The 10,000-nt window shown below is 40.7% G+C and overlaps 1 protein-coding gene across 2 annotated transcripts in view; it reads right to left on the bottom strand.

Moving 5' to 3' along the window:
• Window positions 1-932: 932 nt before the first annotated feature.
• LOC113826583 (uncharacterized) overlaps window positions 933-10,000 on the bottom strand; it is a 100,218-nt gene continuing 91,150 nt past the window's right edge. For both annotated transcript variants that reach the window (XM_070113251.1, XM_070113252.1), the window contains exon 4: window positions 933-3,723. The gene's annotated coding sequence lies outside the window, so the exon portion shown is untranslated. The remainder of the gene's footprint in view (window positions 3,724-10,000) is intronic.

Genomic DNA, 10,000 nt, shown 5'->3' with positions numbered 1-10,000 from the left:
GTGTGTGTGTGTGTTTGCTAACAGTCATGTGTTTGTATGTGTGTACAACTGTATGAACTCTTTTTGTTTGACTGCGTGCATATATCTGCGTGTGTGTGCTTGTTTACATGCACGGTGCTTGCATGGATAATTGCGGCTTATAAAAACGAAACAGTAAAGAGATAATAGAAAAAGAAAAAAAAAAAGAAATCCATTTTGTTGTGCTCGTTAGAGATAACTTGCCTCTGTTTATTCTTGTGTTTTTTTTAAATATTTTATCGTCTTCTTTATTGCTTCTCTTTCTCTTTTCTTCTTCCATTTCTCTTTTCTTCTTCCAATTCTCTTTTCTTCTTTCAATTTTCTTTTTTCTTCTATTTCTCTCTTTTCTTTTTTTTCCATTTCTCTCTTTTCCTTTCTTTTTCTTTTGCTCTCGGAAAGTAAAATATTTTGTGCTTGGAACAATTTGATGACTAAGATGCCGATGACTCACTGGAACAACTACGATTAGCTTTTTATATTTTAGAGTGAATTGATTTTATAGATATCGATTCAGAAAACGTAATTTTGTGATGAGATTTACAGGCTACTGAATACTGAACACACACACAAACACATGCATATATACAATATACATATATATATATATATATATATATATATATATATATATATATATATATATATATATATATATATGTGTGTGTGTGTGTGTGTGTGTGTGTGTGTGTGTGTGTGTGTGTGTGTGTGTGTATTACAAATATACATACATATATGTACACACCCACACCCACACACACACACACACACACACACACACACACACACACACACACACACACACACACACACACATATATATATATATATATATATATATATATATATATATATATATATATATATATATGTGTGTGTGTGTAAATTCATAATAAAAGGATGAATTCAATAAACGATTATAGACTTAACTTTATTTCAAAATTCATAACTGAGCAAACTGTAACACAAAATATTACAAAACTCCAACACAGAACCCATGATTTCGCTTAGAGCAAAAATAACAAACAGGTTTTCCACTTGAATAAAAATAAGATGAACAGACCCAGATATTGCAAGAAGGATAAAAAATTTTGACTTCAAAGAATAATATTTCCCCGAGTTCATGACGTTATGTTTCGAACTTCCATTATATATATAGATATACATATATACCTGGAGACGAAACGTAACAGTGATCTAAAATTACCAGCGTCCAAAAATTTCTTTCTGGAGTTACATGTACAACTAAACAGAAAAAATATCGTAAGAAAATCATGCTAAACATTCTGACACAATCAACGATGCTTTTTGAGATTTAGTTGTTAAAGCTACGAAATTGTTGGTATCCCTGATTACCTCAATTGCTTTTGGGTATGTGTAGCTTATCTAAATACTGCAAGGCATATTAATAATTTCTTACGCGAATAAAATCATCTCACAGTGAATCTATATGAATTCCGGAACTATTCGAGACATGAATCAGAACGGAACAAAATTCGAAACTCAAATTACAAACCCTTCTGTAACATAAGTTTCTGTTCGTTATTGAATGCTTCGAAACAAAATACAAACCCTTCTGTAACACAAGTTTCTGTTCGTTATTAAATGCTTCGAAACTCAATCTACAAACCCTTCTGTAACACAAGTTTCTGTTCGTTATTGAATGCTTCGACACGCCTCATAACGATACTTTTCTGTGTAGCTGTACATACGTCTCTCGTCTCTACACTCGGGTCTGACCACTTTAACCCTCCTGTAACAACTAAGTATCTGTGTACTTATACATTTTATCTATTTATATAAGTAGGCATGAATGTATACTGTGTATACATGCATGTATATATATAATGTTCTTAGCATAAAACATTTCTTCATTAAATATAACAAGAAAAAGCTATATTATAAACAGAGACTGATAGTTCAGATTTAAATTTCACACAAAAAAAGATAATTTTCATATACAGTCGACATTTATTATAATATATATTATAAAGATCTGGAAATAAATATAGACATACAAGATACAAATTCCATATAAACTGCACAACGAAAATCTCAATAAAAAAAAGAGACAAGATACAGTATCAGTGGAAGATTCGATGCTGGAGATAAGGAGACGCGGGATCAGGCGACCAAACGCGTGTTGTTATTGTCATACGAGGCCAGTATTCCGTGTTGTCAGTGCCAGTTAGTGCCAGTTGGTGCCAGCATCCAGTACGTCTCGGATGCCGCTTAAAATCTGTCTCTTAAGTGGTGTCGAAAGTGTCTCAGCTTTGGTTCTTCTTGGGTTGGTGGTTGTCTCGGGTGAGGAGAAAGTTGGTTGGTTTAAAAAAGGGTTGAAGTTTGATTGTGTGAGGTTTAGGGGTTGATTGCTTGTTTATAATCAAAGGGAGATGTAAGGAACGAAGCTAAGACGTTGTGTGATATTATTTTTTTTAATATTGTAAATTTTTATTTTTTAGTATTGTAAATCATTATTCTTTAAATATTGTAAATCATTATTTTTTAGTATTGTCAATCATTATTTTTTTAAATATTGTAAATCATTATTTTTTAAATATTGTAAATCATTATTTTTTAAATATTGTAAATCATTATTTTTTTAAATGTCAATAATTATTTTTTAATGTTGTAAATCATTATCTTTTTAATATTGTAAATCATTATTTTTTTAATATTGTAAATCATTATTTTTTAATATTGTAAATCATTATTTTTATAATATTGTAAATCATTATTTTTTAATATTGTAAATCATTATTTTTTTTATATTGTAAATCATTATTTTTTAAATATTGTAAATCATTATTTTTTAATATTGTAAATCATTATTTTTTAATATTGTAAATCATTATTTTTTTTAAATATTGTAAATCATTATTTTCTAAATATTGTATTAGTTTTCTCTCTTTACCCGGACAGATCTACAATAACTCAGTCGAAAGAAAAGCCAAGAGAACGTTCATTATTTTTTTCCAACTTCGTCTTCCACTCTTACGGCGATGACGAGAGGAATCCTGGCCCTCCACGCCTTCGTCCTGGCGCTGGCCACCTCCTCGACGCCCTCGACCTTCCCCCCCGACAAGCCGTCGACCTCCAGGGGCGAGGCTGTCATCAAGAACTGCTCGACGATCTGCCTCCCCTTCCTGGCCAACGCCTTCGTGTACTGCTTCGGCGACGCGAGGGAGAAGCCCCACCTCCGCCGGGTCGTGTGGACGGACCCCCAGGGCCAGGACGTCCTCCCCTGGGCGCCCGGGAGACACGCCTTCGTCCTCGGGAACAACTCCTTCCTCTCCCACTCGTACCTCGTCTTCCGGGACTTCAACGTCACGCTCGAAGGGACGTACTGGTGCTCGGTCGTCGCGAACGGTTCCTCGGCGGGTCGAGCCTCGATTCGAATCCTGGTCTCGAGCTCGGACGAAACCTCGAGCCTTCAGTGCCAGTGCGAGCTCGGAGCTTCGTCTCGGAGCGTGCGAAGAGCGGGAGGAACGCGTCAGCTCGAATCGCCAGCTCGAATCGAAGTGTCAGCTCGACGCAGTCCTGACAAACCGATGGAGAAAGTCTGTCAGCAAAGAACGCCATTCAGAGTGCCCGAGGATGAGTGTCTCCTTCCTTCGTCAGCGTCAGCCAGAATTCCAAGGACGTGTGGCAGAAAGTGTCAGGAGGTGTCAGCGAATGGGACGGTGCTCTCTTCCCGTGGTCGTGTACCTAGAAGGAGAGATCAAGACTGATTAGAAAAATAGAAAAGTTACTGTAATTCATATTGTTTTTCTTGAATGTAAATTGATTTATGTGGTATGTTACGATGATTATGATTTCGTTGTACACAATAAAATGAGTTCATTGTCTATTGTTGTTTTGATTTTACCCTATGACACATTAGTTTAGAAACTAGATTGACAACCAAACAAACAAAAAAATAATGCTTATACATATACATACATTCATACATACAAAAATACATGTATATATATATATATATATATATATATATATATATATATATATATATATATATATATGTGTGTGTGTGTGTGTGTGTGTGTGTGTGTGTGTGTGTGTGTGTGTGTGTGTGTGTGTGTGTGTGTGGGAGGGTTGCGCTCTCCGGCAGATTAGAAATAAGATAAAAATATATTGTATATCCTATTGTTCTACGGACTTCTTAATTACTGTAAATTTCTCTATATCAGTTTCTCCATCTATTCATATATCTATGTATCTTGCTGTTTAGATTTTCATCTCTCTCTCTGTCTCTCTCTCTCTCTTTGTCTCCCCCTCTCTCCTCCCCCCCTCTCTCTCTCACTCATCCTCTCTCTCTCTCTCTCTCTCTCTCTCTCTCTCTCTCTCTCTCTCTCTCTCTCTCTCTCTCTCTCTCTCTCTCTCTCTCTCTCTCTCTCTCTGTCTCTCTCTCTCTCTCTGTCTTCTTGTCTCCCCTCCCTCTCTCCCTCCCTCTTCCTCTTCTTCTCCCTCCCTCCCTCCCTCCCTCTCACCACTTCCACTCTTCCTCTCCCTCCCTCTCTCTTTCTAATCTTTGCAATCGCCGACTCCAAACCCATAAATCTCTTGAACATATTTTCTTCCCGCTCCAGGGACACACGTGACCAACTCAGAGAAGCCAGAGAAGCAGTGAACTCGCCAATTTTCTGAATGAACACAGACCGATATGCAGTCCGTCGTAATTGGCTTCTTTGTCGTGAATATAACCCGGTTTTAATGGCACGAAACCAGTGCGGATTTCCTGCTTGTGTTTGGTATGACACGAAGAGTATTATTATTTTATTTCGTTAATGGGTTGTCTGATTTTTATAAATTGTAAAAAAAATAGGGGCATGGGGTTGGGTGAGGGGGGGGGGGTAGGGAGATTTGTTTGTGCTTTCGAATGCGTGTGGATTTACAAGCATTCGTACGTGTAATTTTATGTATATTCATCTATTTATCTATATATTTCCTGTCAGTATCATTCACACACACACACACACACAAAAGCACACACACACACATACACACACAGACAAGCAAACACAAAGCACACACACACACACTCACACACACACACACACACGCACACACACACACACACAAGCACACACACAAGCAAACACAAAAGTCTTAACAAGAAAATAAAAAAAAAACAGGAACAAGAGAGACAGCAAAGAAAGAACGGATTTAAGAGCAATAAAAATAATTACGCGGGTAATAAAAAAGAACGAGAAAAAAAGTCCTTAAAAGATAATTAAGAATTAGGAGACAACCGCACTTATTCAGCAGGAGTGTCATAGGTTTTAAAAGAGGGGAAAAAGGGGACGAGAAGAAGGGGAGTAATTCTTGTTTTTTCCCTTTTCCCCTTTTTAGATGTCTTCTATTTCTGGGTTTGGTTCGTCTCTTATTTTCTTTCTCTTTCTCTGTATCCGTTTCTCTCCCCTCTTTCACTCTCTTTTTCTGTCTGTCTTCTCTTCCCTCCTCTCTCTCTCACTTTCTCTGTCTGTCTCCTTCGCTCTCTTTTCTATCACTCTTTCTCTGTGTCTATCCCGTTTTTTCTCCTTTCTTTTCTCTCTCTTTCTCTATCTGTCTCCTTTTCCCCTCCTCTCTTTCGCTCACTTTCTCTGTCTCTGTCTCCTCTCTCCTTTCTATCATTTTCTTTCTCTGTTTCTATCTCCTTTTCTCTCCTCACGCCTCCCCCTCTGTCTCTGTCTGTCTTCTTCTCCCTCCTCTCTCTCTCTTTCTTTGTCTTTCTCCTTCTCTCCTTCTTACTGTCTCTTTCTCATGTGCGCCATACAGTACAATAATTCATAAATACATATATCTACTACGATAAAATTATATGTCCATTAAATATTATCTATCTGACAGTCTATCTATAATAGTTTAGAAAATATGTTAAAACTAATCCCATTATGGTGTCCACATGAGAGCGACCTTTGACCTCTAAGCTACCCTACCTGACCTTTGCATGATGTGGGATTTCCCCTTATGGAAGGTCATGCATAGTGATCACGATGTTATTAAATTCACGATAACTAATTCCGTGGTTGAGCACTTTCTTCCGATGGAGACCTTTGATCAATGCAATCTGACCTTTGCATGTTCAATAGCTCTGAACCCTTCTCTCACCCCCCTCCCCTCCCCTCTCCCCTCTTCCACGTACCTCTCCTCGCCTTCTCTCCCTCTCTCTTCCCTCTTCCACGTATCTCTCCTCGCCTTCTCTCCCCTCTTCCACGTACCTCACCTCGCCTTCTCTATCTCTCTCTCCCCTCTTCCACGTATCTCTCCTCTCCTTCTCTCTCTCTCTCTCCCTCTTCCACGTACCTCTCCTCCCCTTCTCTCCCTCTCTCTCTTCTACGTATCTCTCCTCCCCTTCTCTCCCTCTCTCTCCCTCTTCCACGTATCTCTCCTCGCCTAATCTCCTCTCTCCCCTCTTCCACGTATCTCTCCTCTTCTCTTCTCTCTCTCTCTCTCCCTCTTCCACGTACCTCTCCGCCTTCTCTCCCTCTCTCTCCCTCTTCCCCGTACCTCTCCTCGCCTTGTCTCCCTCTCTCTTCCCTCTTCCACGCACCTCTCTCCCTCTCCCCTCTCTTCCACGTGCGTCTCCCCTCCCTCCTCTTCCACGGACCTCTCCCTCCCTGGCCTCCTAAGCCCCATACTTTTCCTCTCTCCCCTTTCCTCCGTCCGTCCCTCTCACCTCCCCTCTCCTTTCCCCCTCTCTCCTCCCGCCCCTCTCTTTTCCCCGTCTCTCCTCCTTCCGTCCCTCTCACCTCTCCTCTCCCCTTCTCTCCTCCTTCCTTCCCCCTTCCCCTCGACTCTCTCTCCCAAATATACTCCCTCCCCTTCCTCTCATGCCTTCTCCCTGTCAAACTCTTATATCTCTCTTCCCTTTCCTTCTTTGCCCTCCTCAATTCGCGACTCTCCCTCTCCCATTCCCGCCCCCCCCCCCCGTCTCCCCTCTGGTGCCTCCCAAATCAACCCTCTCCCTTCCCTTCCTCCTTACACCCTCCTCTTCCCCTAACCCACTCCCCTTCCCCTTCCCCTTCCCCTTCCCCTTCCCTACCCGTTCGTGGAAGTCTAAATCTCCGTTTTGGGGACATTAATTAATAAAGACCCGAGAATGAATTTTTACTCGTACCTTTTTAGAGAGAAGACTGAGCACATCAAATTATTCTTATTGAGAGTTTTGCGTCTTTTGTTTTTGTGGGAGGAGATGGGAACTTATCTACAGGTGTGTCTGTTTGTTAAAGTTTTTATTATTATTATTATTATTATTATTATTATTATTATTATTATTATTGCTATCTTTTTTCTTTTCTTTTTCTTTTTTAGTTTGTGGGAATATATATGTTTTGTTTGGATTTATGTGTGTATAGGAGGGTGTGTTTGTGTATGTGCGTGTGCGTGTGCGTGTGTGTGTGTGTGTGTGTGTGTGCGTGTGTGTGTGTGTGTGTGTGTGTGTGTGTGTGTGTGTGTGTGTGTGTGTGTGTGTGTGTGTGTGTGTGTGTGTGTGTGTGTGTGTGTGTGTGTGTGTGTGTGTGTGTGTGTGTGTGTGTGTGTGTGTGTGTGTGTGTGTGTGTGTGTTTCTCGGTGGCTACATCTCATCTCAGAAAAGTCGAAAAGTCGATCAGAAAGATAGAAAGAAATGGATAAAGACAGAGCATAAAGAAAAGTCGAAAAACGAAAGATCAGAGAGACAGAAAGAAATTAATAAAGACAGGACAAAAAAAATGTAAAAAAAACGAAAGATTTGAAAAACAGAAGAAAAAATAATCATGTATAGAGGTCATTCCCCCTTCAAGCGACCGAGTGTGCAAACTCCCAAGCCATTTTACGTTTACTTCAGGAAAAAATCTTTGCTTTCGTTTGTCGTTTTCTTATTTCATTTTCCTTTTATGCAAATGCATTCGAGTGCTTGGATTTGCCCAATTAGCTCACGCACCCTCGCTTTGGCATGCGCTGGTATTTTAAAGAGAGAGAAATGGCAAAAGAGGGGAAAAGAAGAAGGAGGAGGAGGGAGGAGGAGGAGGAGGAGGAGGAGGAGGGGGAGGAGGAGGAGGAGGGGGAGGGAGGAGGGGGGAGGAGGAAGAGGGGGAAGGAAGAGGGGGGAGGGAAGGAGGGGGAGGAGGGGGAGGGGGGAGGAGAAGAAGACGAAGAAGAAGAAGAGGTAGTAGTAGTAGAAGAGAGGAATAGAAGGAGAAGAAGATGGAGAAGGAGGAGGAGAAGAAGAAGAAGATGTAGAAGACGAAGAAGAAGAGGTTGTAGTAGTAGAAGAAAAAGAAGAAGAAATATAGGAAGAAGGAGGAGTGGGGGGGAGAAGAAGAAGGAGAAGACGGAGAAGAAGATGTGGTAGTAGTAGAAGAAAAAGAAAAAGAAGAAGAAGAATAGGAAGAGGAGGAGGAAGGGGAGTAGGCAGTGAGACGATTGAGAAGGGGAAAGACGAAGATGAAGAGTAGTAAAGAGGAAGAGGAGGAAAAAGAAGAAGAAGAAGAGGTAGAAGAAGAAGAAGAAGAAGAGGAAGAAGAAGAAGGAGGAGGGGGAGAAGAAGAAGAGAATGAGTAAGGAATAGGAATAGCCGCTGTACTAATAGAAGTAGGAGCATGAAGTGGAAAAGAAGAATTGGAAGAGACAAATCTGGAATAAAAGAAGCAGAACGAAGAAATATAGACTGAAATGGAAGATGAAAAAGGTTAGAGAAAAGAAGGAGAAGGAGAAGGAGACGTTTAGAATGAGGAAGAAAAACAAGAGGAAGAGGAAGCGGTAGAGAAACAGATGAAAGAACAGGAAAACCAGAAAGAGGAAGAGGAGGAGCGGAAGGGAATGATGGAGAAGTAAAAGGAAAGAAGAAGAGAAGGAAGACGAAAAGGGGGATAAGGAGAGATCAGGAAAAAATGGAAGAGGAGGTGGATGGAAACGAAGAAAAGACAAAGGCGTAAAAGAAGAGTTGCATTGAATAGTTCTCGTTGTGGAAAAGTGAAAGTTAAAATGGTTTATCACTTTATCCTCTTTATTTCTCTCTCCCTTTCTCTCTTTCTCTTTTTTTTTCTCTCTCTCTCCTCTCTTTCTTCTCTCTTTCTTTCTTCTCTCTCTCTCTCTCTCTCTCTCTTCTTTCCCCCCCTCTCTTTCTTTCTTCGTCTCTCTCTCCCCTCCCTCTCCCCTCTCTCTCTCTTTTCTCCTTCCCCCCCTCTCTCTCTCTCCCCCTTCCCTCTCTCCTCTCTCCCACTCCCCTCTCCCTCCCTCCCTTCCCCCTCTCCCCTCCCTCCCCCTCCTTCTCTCCCTCCCTCCCCCTCTTCCCCCTCCCTCCCCCTCCTTCTCTCCCTCCCTCCCCCTCCTCTCTCTCTCTCTCTCCACCACTCGATGTCCCTCTCGATGATGTCAATCCCAAGAACTACAGCAGAAAAAAAAAAAAAAAAAAAATTGACTTCACATCTCACTCTATTTTCGTATCCGTCTGCTGTCAGAGTTCAGTGACCCGGATGAGAGTACAAGAGCGAAAGATGAGAAAGATTAGAAAGATGAGGATAAAGATGGTGCGTGGAGGAAAGTTGAAGAGCGAAAGATTAGAAAGATAGAGAGATGAGGATAAAGATGGTGTGTGAAGGAAAGTTGAAGAGAGAAAGATTGGAGAGATAGAAAGATGAGGATAAAGATGGTGCGTGAAGGAAAGTTGAAGAGAGAAAGGTTGGAAAGATGGAAAGATGAGGATAAAGATAGAGCATGATAGAAAATGTCGAGAAGCGAATGGTTGGAGAGATAGAAAGAGAAGGATAAATTTAGATGAAGAGACAGAAAGAGATGGATAAAGATGATGCATGAAGGGAAGTAGAGAAGCGAAAGGTTGGACAGATAGAATGGTAAAGATAAAGATAGGGCATGATGGAAAATGTCGAGAAGCGAAAGATCAGAGATAGAAAGAGATGGATAAAGATGGTACATGAAGGAAAATGTCGAGAAGCGAAAGATCAGAGATAGAAAGAGATGGATAAAGATGGTACATGAAGGA

Source organism: Penaeus vannamei, chromosome 34 (genome assembly GCF_042767895.1).
Source record: "Penaeus vannamei isolate JL-2024 chromosome 34, ASM4276789v1, whole genome shotgun sequence".
NCBI classification, from domain to species: Eukaryota; Metazoa; Arthropoda; class Malacostraca; order Decapoda; family Penaeidae; genus Penaeus; species Penaeus vannamei.
Note: the sequence above shows the minus strand (reverse complement) of the source record. Positions and strands in the feature narration are given on the sequence as shown.